The sequence below is a fragment of the Cherax quadricarinatus genome, chromosome 97 (genome assembly GCF_038502225.1).
Source record: "Cherax quadricarinatus isolate ZL_2023a chromosome 97, ASM3850222v1, whole genome shotgun sequence".
Taxonomy (NCBI): domain Eukaryota; kingdom Metazoa; phylum Arthropoda; class Malacostraca; order Decapoda; family Parastacidae; genus Cherax; species Cherax quadricarinatus.
Window position 1 is genome coordinate 9,102,535 of NC_091388.1, and position 13,157 is coordinate 9,115,691.

Here is a 13,157-nt window from a genome sequence, read left to right on the forward strand (position 1 = left end):
TACCAACTTTATTACAAATAAAAGATACTGAAGATACCCAGATGTTGCACTTCTGCCTGAAGAATGGGAGGCAATCAGGTTAGATCTTAGGAAGGGAAAAGCAGCTAAAATTCCTTGGCTTAATCAAGAGCCTTTTTCTAGCATTAAGGCATCTACCCTTTCCTTGAAGGTAGCACCAGTTTTTTTTTTATATTTTATTTAAAACATCATAAATTACAAGGTAGTATAAAATATTAAATACCACAATAATACAGGATCTGGACAAGATTACGAAGAATCATATCACAAGTGCAAGAGAAAAAATTTTGAAACACGTAAAATACATACACACCATGCACTGACACACATACAAAATGATAATATATCTGACATACACACAAAACTGTTTGAGGGTGGACCCCCCCCATCCCCCCCACGAAAACTCATCTATAAATACACCCACATCTTTCGCATACGTATTGATCACAGCAGTGATCAAACAAATTTTTGTAACTTTATATATACATGCAACTGATTATGAGATTTAACTTAATAACAAAGTTTGGTAATTATCCGTCAACATTACTTTATAACAAAAATAAGCCTTACACAAAATTACATAAGCGTATAAAGCATCAACAACTGCAAGATTTTTACAACATACGTTGCATCAGCAACGAAACTTAATACCATTACAAAAGTTGTGGAAAACAAATTATGTAAAAACAGATATAAACCCCATCTAAGAGGAAAGAAATTCCCTACAAAATTACAAGAAAAAACTGCGAAAATACATACCGGAAAAATTATCTTTGCAACAACTGGTAGACTAACATGGACAGTGACTTCTATAACTCTTTTAATCTCAAGGACCTATTTTATACAAATCTTGGGCTAATCAAAATCTTGCACACAAAACTTACATGTGAACACAGCACCACTCAGTACATACCTTCCCGACCCTCACATTCCTTCGCAAGTCCTTTACCTTATACACTCTCCCTCCGAAAACCTAATGGCAACCCGCTTGTAAAGGAAACCAGTCCTTTACGTATAATTAGCTCGCCAACTGAATGAGGCCATTGACCGTAAGTTTGCAGTAGGTCTCCGGAAAACGTGCCCTCCACTGTCCCCCGTAAATAAGTTTGTTTCTGCAAACCGTTCTATATATGCCCGCCGCAATTGCCCTCATCCTGATTCTTCCTCCTCCCGTGTCCCTCATCCCCCAGGAAATATACAGAAAATCCACCACTACATACATAATCGCCCTTTTCACTTCTCTGGAGACCCCGCGTACTTCTAATGTTAAGGCTCGCAGAGTCTCTTCACTACCCCCACCCATCAACCTAAAAACCTTCACTAACCACACCCTTACCTCCCTCAACTCTTCACAGAAATAAACCGCATGAAAAGCCGTTTCCTGTTCTCCACAGTGATCGCAGGTCTGTTCCCTCACCAATCCCATTGAACACAAAACAGCTTCCGATGCTAATATCCCCATTATAAACCTATATACAAACTCCCGTACTCTCGGCATTAACTTAAGCTTTCGAAAGTCATTCCATGCCCATGCACTCTGCCCCAGGGCCAGACTCATGGAACTCTGTGTTCATCAAGAACTGCAAGAAGCCCCTATCACGAGCCTTTTCCATCCTATGGAGAGGGAGCATGGACACGGGGGTCGTCCCTCAGTTACTAAAAACAACAGACATAGCCCCACTCCACAAAGGGGGCAGTAAAGCAACAGCAAAGAACTACAGACCAATAGCACTAACATCCCATATCATAAAAATCTTTGAAAGGGTCCTAAGAAGCAAGATCACCACCCATCTAGAAACCCATCAGTTACACAACCCAGGGCAACATGGGTTTAGAACAGGTCGCTCCTGTCTGTCTCAACTACTGGATCACTACGACAAGGTCCTAAATGCACTAGAAGACAAAAAGAATGCAGATGTAATATATACAGACTTTGCAAAAGCCTTCGACAAATGTGACCATGGCGTAATAGCGCACAAAATGCGCGCTAAAGGAATAACAGTTAAAGTCGGTCGATGGATCTACAATTTCCTCACTAACAGAACACAGAGAGTAGTCGTCAACAGAGTAAAGTCCGAGGCAGCTACGGTGAAAAGCTCTGTTCCACAAGGCACAGTACTAGCTCCCATCTTGTTCCTCATCCTCATATCCGACATAGACAAGGATGTCAACCACAGCACCGTGTCTTCCTTTGCAGATGACACCCGAATCTGCATGACAGTGTCTTCCATTGCAGACACTGCAAGGCTCCAGGCGGACATCAACCAAATCTTTCAGTGGGCTGCAGAAAACAATATGAAGTTCAACGATGAGAAATTTCAATTACTCAGATATGGTAAACATGAGGAAATTAAATCTTCATCAGAGTACAAAACAAATTCTGGCCACAAAATAGAGCGAAACACCAACGTCAAAGACCTGGGAGTGATTATGTCGGAGGATCTCACCTTCAAGGACCATAACATTGTATCAATCGCATCTGCTAGAAAAATGACAGGATGGATAATGAGAACCTTCAAAACTAGGGAGGCCAAGCCCATGATGACACTCTTCAGGTCACTTGTTCTATCTAGGCTGGAATATTGCTGCACTCTAACAGCACCTTTCAAGGCAGGTGAAATTGCCGACCTAGAAAATGTACAGAGAACTTTCACGGCGCGCATAACGGAGATAAAACACCTCAATTACTGGGAGCGCTTGAGGTTTCTAAACCTGTATTCCCTGGAACGCAGGAGGGAGAGATACATGATTATATACACCTGGAAAATCCTAGAGGGACTAGTACCGAACTTGCACACGAAAATCACTCACTACGAAAGCAAAAGACTTGGCAGACGATGCACCATCCCCCCAATGAAAAGCAGGGGTGTCACTAGCACGTTAAGAGACCATACAATAAGTGTCAGGGGCCCGAGACTGTTCAACTGCCTCCCAGCACACATAAGGGGGATTACCAACAGACCCCTGGCAGTCTTCAAGCTGGCACTGGACAAGCACCTAAAGTCAGTTCCTGATCAGCCGGGCTGTGGCTCGTACGTTGGTCTGCGTGCAGCCAGCAGCAACAGCCTGGTTGATCAGGCGCTGATCCACCAGGAGGCCTGGTCACAGACCGGGCCGCGGGGGCGTTGACCCCCGAAACTCTCTCCAGGTAAACTCCAGGTAATATCATACCCCAATCATACAAGGGATAAACCGATACCCCCTGTATGATTTCCGGCCTTCTGCTCATCGTCACCAAACGCCCCACCCTAAGTTTTTCCACCTCCCTAATCAACAATAACCTCCATATCCTCGCATTCAATTAATTCTTTTCCGCTCCACCATCTCCTCACATCCTTCATCACTTTCCTCACTCTAACCCCTCTTTCCCCCTCCCCTCCCTAACGAACCTCTGTTTCACATATAAAGCCTTTACTCTCGGCCCCAACGCTAAAAGGCCTACTCCCCCACTGCGTATATTCGACATCACCACCTCCTTGCTTAGCCATGCCCTCCCGAAACCCCAAACATAACGTAATGCCCTCCTCTGAATCTCATGTACGTCTGGAGTCCACAGTGGATACACCACAGCCATACTCCACACTTTACTATAAACTAATGAATTTACAATTATCGCCCGCTGTTGTAAGGTGACGTCCCCCGTCCGTAAACTCCTTAACCTTTTTACTGCCTTCTCCACCACCACCTCCGAATTCACCTGCCTAGCCTCCCGCGCATCTGTCATGTATATAACTCCACAAATTTTTAGCCTAGCCACTACTTCCCACCCAAACTCCAACCCCAAGCCCCCCCCCAACCCAGGCACCCACCTCCAGCAAACTTGATTTTGCTCTGTTCACCCGCATGCCAGATGCCCTCCCGAAAAGCTCCAACACACTTTCCACCGTTCGCAATCCCTCCACTCCGGCCATCAGAACAGTGGTATCATCCACATACCCCACCACATCTATACACCCATCCTTCTCCCCATTTAAAATCCCCCTCCCCTCAACGAGCCCATAAAAATGCTGCATACACGCAAACAATATTTGAGACAGGGGACACCCCTGTCTCAAACACCTCTCCATCCTTACAGGCCTTCCCAACCTGCCATTAATTTGTACTCGCACCATTGCAGATGAATACATTGTATCAACCCACCTCACCACTCCCATGCCAAAACCGAGATGCAACAAACTAGCCCTCAGAAAGTTTCTATCCACACAGTCATATGCATTTCCCCAATCAATGCCCAAAAGCCCCCCCCGCTGCAACCCTCCAAAAAATCCCTAATGCGGTCATGCCCATCTCTCATGCTTCTGCCCGGAATACCCATCTGCCCCTTATGAATAACCCCACCTAACACCTTCATCCTATTGCCCAGTATCTTCGCGAAAATCTTGTAGTCGGCACACATTAGCGAAATAGCTGTGTACTCACTCAATACTCTTCCCTCTTGCTTTTTGCGTACTAATACGACTACACCCGTTCGCTGAGTCTGTCCTAACTGTCCCTCCCGTCACATACAATTCATGACAACCTCACCAGCTTCAGCAGTACTGTTTAAGTTTGTGCTCCCATATTGAATTCTATAAAACTGGATGGCGAAATTTGATATCCCATCTATACAGTACATTGAATTCTATAAAAATATTGATATCCCATCTAACTTGCAGTACTCATGTTCTCCTCAACTTCCCCCATGCTAATCTCACCTCCCATCCCCATACCCTCCTCTTCACATGACCCTAAACCTCTCCCCCCCCCACACCTCCTCAATAGCATCGCCCTCCTCCCCCTTCCCCTACTTCTTTTGGAACCTGAAATCAGCATAATTGCTCATGCCTTCTGTAGTATTCAGTACCTGTCCCTTGTGATAACCACCCATATCCTCACTTACCTCCAAGTTTAAAATAGTCGAATCCTTCTGCCTTACCCTAAAACCTCGCAAAACACTTCCCGAAGGTTTATCACCCCACAGCACAGCCTCCATTCCCGCCCTTACACGTACTGCATCAAATCTACCATTATGTAACTCTGCCAACCTGTCCTTGAGTTGCACCATGTTTCCGTACTGCCGCCCCCCCCCCCTTCCTCATAACACCCATTTAGCTGATATTCAAAATAATTTTGCAACCCATACCTCCACCCTGCCTCTTCCCTTCCCTTCCTCTTATAGAAACCTGCTATACCCGGCTTAGCGTGCCTTCCCCACCATTCTAAGACACACGACTCTACCTCTCTAGAATCCCAAAAAGTTTGCCACCATTCCCCAAAAGCCATACTCACCTCCTCACTCCTCACGAGTCTTGCATTTAATTTCCAAAAACCCGATTGTATCCCAACCATACCTTCCCAATCAAGATCTGCTATAACTGCCCTATGATCAGAAAACCCCACTTCAAAAGTCCTGACTCCCAACACACGTACAGCTTCCGTTGAATAGATCCTATCTAATCTTGCAGCATAATCCCATCTGACAAACGTATACTCAACCTGCCAACCACCCCTCCCCACAACATCCAAAACCCTCACATCTCCAAACACATTACATAACATGCCCAACATACACCCCGCCCCCCTCGGTTTCACACCGCCACCCCTAATAACACAATTCCAATCTCCCCCTATGACAGTGACTAAAGGTAAACCCCCTAAATAGTACATCAAAAATTCCCTCACAAAGTTCTCCTTGACTCGTGCATTGCCATCTGTCGGCATATACACTCCTGTAAAACAAACCCTCGTTGCACCCCACTCCCCTCCACCCTCACGACCCTCCCCCTCCCCTCCTCCCACCCTAAAATACGCAATGGACTGGTTTCCTTTACAGCCACAGCAACCCCACCTTTTAACTTCAAAGAGCCATTCACATACAACTTATAGCCTATCAAAGACAACTCACAACCAAACTTATAATTGTGCTCCTGAATGAAACATATATCTACATTAAATCTCTTTAAAAACCATTCCACCCATACTCTTTTAACCTCGGCTCTCAGGCCATTAACATTGATCGTTACAACCTTGAATTATGACAGTAAAGGCGGCTTGCCCCGCCGCCTTGGAATGACACCCGCGTGACAAGGCTGCTGACTAGAGCCCCGTTTGTCCCCTTGTCTGTCCAGTCCCCCAACCCACCCCCCCTTATCCTTTGAGCCTTTCAGTACTTCAGCACCATTACACCCACTCTCCGGGAGATCCACCCTGGGCTTCCAAGACTTCTTCCCAGGTCTCTGCCCTGGCGTTAAGACATCATCTATATCAGACGTCCCAGCTGTTCTCTTGCGTGAACCTCCGTCTCCACATGTAACCTCCTCTTCCATGCACGCTCTGTGTACCTCAGCCACTACCGTGTGCTTCTTCCCCTCATTGCACACGGTCTTCCCACGTCCTGATGAGACTGTAGTCTCCTCCAATGAGCGTCCACGCTGCTCATCATCCAGACTCCCCTCCACCTCACTCAGGAAGGTATTCAAAACCTCATCCAACTTTCCATCCTGTTGCATTACAGGCTCACCGTCATCGTTTGTCGTCGTCGTCGTCGTCTGCTCAGGCCTCGTCCCCACAGGTAACATAGCACATGAGTCCGTCTCCGCCTCTGCTTTATCCACTTCTCACTCCAACTGCACGATGCCTGCCTTTCGGCCGCATCTGTCTCCTGCACTACTGGACCCAACTGCTGATCCACCGGTGTTGGCATCTGTTCCCTCCGTCCTGGTTTCCTATGGCATTGGGCTGCCATATGGTCAAATGATCCGCACAGCCTACAAGTCCACCTCTGTCCTGCATAGTATACGTAGACCTGCGTTCGGAACTCTTCCAGTAAACCATACGAAGGAATTGATTGCCGTAACGTCATCTTCAGATTGAAGGATCCCTCGGGCAGTCCCACATAAGGCCCATCCTTCCACACTCCCAATTCCGCCGCATGAATCTTGCCATAACGACGGAAGACGGCAACCACATCATACTCTGTAGCTTCAAAGGGCACATTCCTTACTTTTACGTATGTCACATAGCTGGATACATCATGTAGACATACCTCCACTGCTGCATTCACGGCCATCCTCTTCTCGTGGTACTTGTCAACTATGCTTGAGTAAAATCCAGCATTTATAAATTTAATGAAAATCCTCGTAACTCCGTTAACAGCCACACCATAAAGCTCTTCATTGGGTATCCCATACACATCACGAATAATCGTAGAGAGTAGCACCTGCATTGTAGAACTGCTTAGGGCACCATGTACTAGTTCCACACAGACAGTAATCACACGTCTCCCATGTCTATCCGCCATGGTGATTGCTCAAAACAGGCAAACTGCGCAGAAAATCAACTGAATCGGGAGCGCCTGCACAGCACGTCCACACCGCCCGGAAGCGATGAGGACAATGTAGCACTAGTTACAGCTTTCATGAGGTGGTGGTTGGAGCTATGACTGACAGTGCTCTGTCAGGTAAACTGTCTAAGAGAAAGAGCTGGACAGGCACCTGAAGTCAGTACCTGACTAGCCGGGCTGTTGTTCGTATGTTGGATTACGTTCGGCGAGCAGTAACAGCCTGGTTGATCAGGCTCTGATCTGGTGGGAGGCCCGGTCACTCCAGGGATTATTATATTCGTGGGAAAGTGTTATGTCCATGTAGGTCATAAAATGTGGAAAAAGATGCCTTAGTAAAGTTCAGGACGTTTATTAGAAGTAATGTTTTGCCATGAGCAACTTATTATGAGAAGTCATTTGTGGAGAAAAGTTTCCTCAAATAAATGTCCTGAACGGTACCTAAGTGTGTCTTTCCATATCTTTTCAGTATCACCATACCATTTTTTAGATCATAAAATGGCAGGAGAACAAGAGTAATCAATGAAGTGGGTATTTCCAGTTTCAGGAGGCAGGAAGTACAGTGCCTGCATTGTGAAGGAAGGGTGAGGATATTGCAGTTTGGATGACCATCTGAACTGTAGTATTGGTGTGCCTTAGGCAAAACAGTGATGGAACGAGTGATGGTGAAACTGATTTTAGTCCTCTTTGGGCCACTACCTCGGTGGGAGATGGCCAGTGTGTTAAAAAAAAAAATCACATTTGTAGAGAAGTGCTTAACCTGTAGGGGTCAAAAGTGTGAATGTGTTGATGCTTTGTACATTAAGTAGGTTCAAATCATCGTAAATGATTTACTGTTGTGCATCCCCAGCACACACATACCATTAGTGAGGAGTAAGGATAGATTAAAGAGTAGTACAGAGCAACATAGTACAGTGGACCTCCGGTTTACTATCAGCTCCCAATGCGACCAATTATGTAAGTGTATTTATGTAAGTGCATTTGTATGTGTATGTTTGGGGGTCTGAAATGGACTAATCTAATTCACAATATTCCTTATGGGAACAAATTCGGTCTGTACTGGCACCTGAACATACTTCTGGAATGAAATAATATCGTAAACCGGGGTCCACTGTATTCTGAAGAGAATGCCCACTGTTTCGGAAACTTTCTTAGTTATGTCCTTAATGTGTTTTAATTTAAATTTGCGGTGAATTTTCTCTCATAATATCTTTCATTGTATTATATATATCTCTATTTAGGCATACATTTTTAGTTTGTTAATTTATTTGGAGTCTTGAATAACCTCAAATTAGTTAACAAACTACCTTTTCTAATTCAGTCTTGGCTATGTTGTTGAGATTAACTGAAATTTGGATTGCAAATGACAAACAGAAAAAATAAAAGTGGCCCTAGTATGCTGTCTTGCAGCACCCCTATATTGATGGATTGAGTAGATGAAGTCATTACATTAATAGTATACAATGCTTGTCTCCTTAGGATACCGAAGTTATGTAGCAATACAGGTCGGCCATCGCTAATCCAGCATCACTGGAACCTGTAGTGTGCCGGATTAGTGAGTTTGCCGGATTACAGAGTAGTTAGGTTAGAGTACACTTAATTAACCTGTCAACAGACTTTCTGCTACATCTTCCTCATTTTCATCACTGCTTTCTCCTCCACTGGCTTTCTGCTGTGGATTTAGAACCATCTGCACAATTTCTGAGTTAGTACGATGATAAATTTGAGTCAGTATAATGGTGAAATTTGAAATTATGCTAGCCAAAATTAGTGCCTGATTACTGATGGAACTGGATAACTGATTGCTGGATTAGTGTTGCAATGTGGTGCCATTGACAGTTGCATTTTGGAATCTGGTAGGACTTTATGCAGGAGAATGCATGAAATGGACTTAATATTTTTCAGTAATCTGAGGAGGAGGATGGGGTCTGTTGTGTCAAAACCTTTTCTTCGATAAATAAAAAGGCCTATTGGATATTCGTTGGGTTTTAATGTGTAGACTGAGAGAAACAGTTTTGTTATTGCATCATGTATTTTTTTGGTCCTGAAACCAAACACAAGGTGTTGGGAATTGAGTAGTGAATGTAATTCTAAGTTATAAGACTAAAGAGTAACTTCGATCCTGTGCGTTTATGGATCATGTTATTTATATTTGGGGAGGTTTATGTCAATTGTTCTGTTGTAATGTCAGCTAATAAACCAGCCATCTGCTGTCAGTGGCTTTTACAAGCCCAAATTCAAATTCAAAATTTATTTCCACGTGATGTATAGAAATGGGTGATACTTGATATATGTAGTGTGGCATGCAAAGAGTACGTAACCTTTATTCGGCGCATGGACACACCCTCATTTACAGGCTATCTCCCCCAACCAGCGAACCAGGTTGCTAAGAGTTGATGATGGGGCCCCATCGTTCAACTAGCGACCAGGTTCTAGCCAATAAGAAGGTGGGATTGACAATCTCAGAGGTTATGTGGATACCGCTCTCCTGTCTGCCCTTGTCATTCCCACTCTAGAGCTGGTTGAAGCACGGTCTGCTATCTTGTGGCTTCTATTTCTGCCTTGCTTACCGTGGAGTGCACTATATTTATCACTGTACATAGTGTACATATTGCTGTTATAATTGGTGAAGGATAATATAAGTCTAAACTTTTTCTGCTGTGTTTATTTGCTCCCATTACACCTGGGATAACAGGCCATTTGAAATCCTAGGTTGTAATATGGGGGCCTGTCCGGGATCTGGACTTAGAGAAACGGTTGAGCTTAGGGTGAAGCTTGTAGCAGGAACATTGTGTAGCTTGCTGTTTCCCTTCGCTTTACAAATTTTGCGTGTCAGTTGCTTATGATCAGCCTTGCTATTGTGTGATCGTTCAACAGCTCGCTACTAGCTTGTTCAGTGTGCTCGCTTCGCTACGGTCAATCTTGTGTGCAGTCGGCTTTGCTTGTATGCGTATTCTGCAATCGTACTGTGCATAGCTAAGCGTGTTCTGCAAATTAACGTGTTACGTTGGGGTATTCGTACTGTGCATAGCGAATAACTTATGCCACCTAGACGAGTCAGACGCCTGGTGTCGGCATATACTTTGCATAACCTACCTAAATTGTCCCTACAGCGTTGTTGGCAAATTGCTCGTTCCATTGGCATTCCCTATAAACGCACTCTCACAGCTGCGCAACTGCGTTCACTTATTGCTGACATACTTATTGAAGAAGAGATGGCACATCAAACTCCTCCCTTTACGGGAGCTAGGGAAAAAACTACTATGTTCTCGCAGGAGGAAGATGATACACCTACGGAGCAAAATGGTCAGTATAGTGCAGCTGGGTTGTCTCAGGGTGAATCAGCGTCGTTGGCACTTCAGCTGGCAAAAATCAATCTTGAGCAAACTAGGGAACAGAGAGCATTCGCAAGGGAAGAATTTGATAGGGAAAGAGAAAGGAGGCAGTTTTCGCATTCTGTAAACGATTTCAGTTTACAAAAAGCAGTACAGCTTGTTCCCCGCTTCAATGAGGCCGAACCAGAGCAATTTTTCGAAAGCTTCGAAAATCAGGCTCGAGCCTTGAGGTGGCCGGAACAGCACTGGGCAGCGTTGGTTCATACAGCATTATTGGGTAAGGCACAGGAATTTACGTCGGTATTAACTGACGCTGAATTCTCTGATTATCAAGTAGTGAAGACCACAGTGTTGGGAGCATATACATGTATCCCAGCTAAATATCGTAAGACCTTCAAATTGAACAGGCGGCAGCTTGGTCAATCCCTGGTGGACTTTGTGAGACAGCAAACCAAAGCTTTTACCAGCTGGTATAAAGCGAGTGGTGTCTCTAACTTTGAGGAGCTGGTGCAGCTTATTCTGATTGATAACCTGCTGGAGTCTGTGGGACCAGAGGTTCGTGTCTTTCTGCAGGATCGTGACTTAACCACTGCATTGGAGGCGGCCAGGTTGGCTGATACCTTCGAAACGAACCGCTCCTTGTCCGAGCGGTCCCGTCTCTCTTTTCAACAGTCTGGCGTGAGCAGAGATCGACAACATTGGAGAATGAAGTGCCAGCCGGAGGGAGAGCGTCTACGTCATCCAAATAAGTCACCTGGTGAGCCACGCTTCTCAACATATGGTCCCCCTGCGGAGAGGCAAACTACTTATGGAGCATCTCGATGTTTATGTGGGCCAGACATCTCAGGTGGTCACAGTCTACAGTGATCACAACCCGTTAGTCTATCTCCAAGCCATGAAGAATCACAACACAAGGCTTATGCGTTGGACGCTCAGGCTGCAGCCCTATAACCTGAAAATAAAGTATATTGCTGGCAAAGAAAATGTGTTGGCAGACTCTTTGTCAAGAGTCTAGTTTATTATTTTATTTAGGTTAGGATGTATTTGTGGTAACCCCTTTCAAGCTCTTTTTTTTTATCCCCTGATGTGGGGGTTTTTTTTTTTAGTGAGGGGATGCGGGCTACCGTCCGCCTGTATCTTGGACCTATGCTAGCCTGTCTGACTGCTGTCTCACTCTAAGTTTAGGGTTTGGCTTTTGGTCACTAGGAAAGCTGAGTTCTATCTAAGAGTGGGATGGTGGAGAGGATAGGCGGTCCCATTATTTTGTGCCATGGCGGCACGGTTACCACTGGGAGGTGGCAGCCTAATCCTGAGCCTTCTCGGGGGTGGGGGTGTGGCATGCAAAGAGTACGTAACCTTTATTCGGCGCATGGACACACCCTCATTTACAGGCTATCTCCCCCAACCAGCGAACCAGGTTGCTAAGAGTTGATGATGGGGCCCCATCGTTCAACTAGCGACCAGGTTCTAGCCAATAAGAAGGTGGGATTGACAATCTCAGAGGTTATGTGGATACCGCTCTCCTGTCTGCCCTTGTCATTCCCACTCTAGAGCTGGTTGAAGCACGGTCTGCTATCTTGTGGCTTCTATTTCTGCCTTGCTTACCGTGGAGTGCACTATATTTATCACTGTACATAGTGTACATATTGCTGTTATAATTGGTGAAGGATAATATAAGTCTAAACTTTTTCTGCTGTGTTTATTTGCTCCCATTACACCTGGGATAACAGGCCATTTGAAATCCTAGGTTGTAATATGTAGAGAGCCCATGGTTATGCAGAGCATTTTGGGCAGAACAACCAGCCAAGTGGTAACTTTGCTTGTGATTCTCCTTCAGCTACAACACAAGGGTTCAAGATATTGCTTGTTAGGAATTTGTACATTCACTTTCGTATTTTTTTTATATGTTTACTTAATGGTGGTAAAGACAAAGAAGAAATTGATCTATAGGTTTTGATTTCAGGATGGGTCTCTACTCTTGAAGAGTGGTATAACAATGGCTACTTAAGTATGCTTAACAAACTTGAGTATAACATAGACAACAGGAAATTCGTCTCCCATACTGACCCATGACTAGTGTTAGGGGTTCTAATCGCACTGCCAAGCCTGAGGCCAAACTTGTTGACTGCTGATGCTGCCAGTAGTCCTATAGGCCTAAATTGTTTCACAGCCTGACTAATCAGGAACTTTAAGCAGGTAGCAGTCCAGCCTACATAATAGTCTCCCTGTCAGATTGTGAGATTTATAGTTACAAATCACTTGGAAACCTTGTTAAGCTAAATGGAGAGGCAGGACAACCTACAGACTCTGTCCACCCCCCCCCCCCCCCAAAAAAAAAATGAGCAGGGATTGAATCCATGGCAAGTGAGTCCTGAAACTCCAGGCCAGTTCAAGTTCAATCCCTGCCCATTCCATGGTTTGTTTGCAGTTGTGTTATTACAACTTCAGTAATAAACCTTCAATTTAAGGGACTAATAGGGATGGAA

At 44.9% G+C, this 13,157-nt stretch overlaps 1 protein-coding gene across 3 annotated transcripts in view; it reads left to right on the forward strand.

Annotated features, from left to right (window-relative positions):
* Positions 1 to 13,157, forward strand: part of aralar1 (calcium-binding mitochondrial carrier protein aralar1) — a 661,842-nt gene that overhangs the window by 585,329 nt on the left and 63,356 nt on the right. The window lies entirely within an intron of this gene.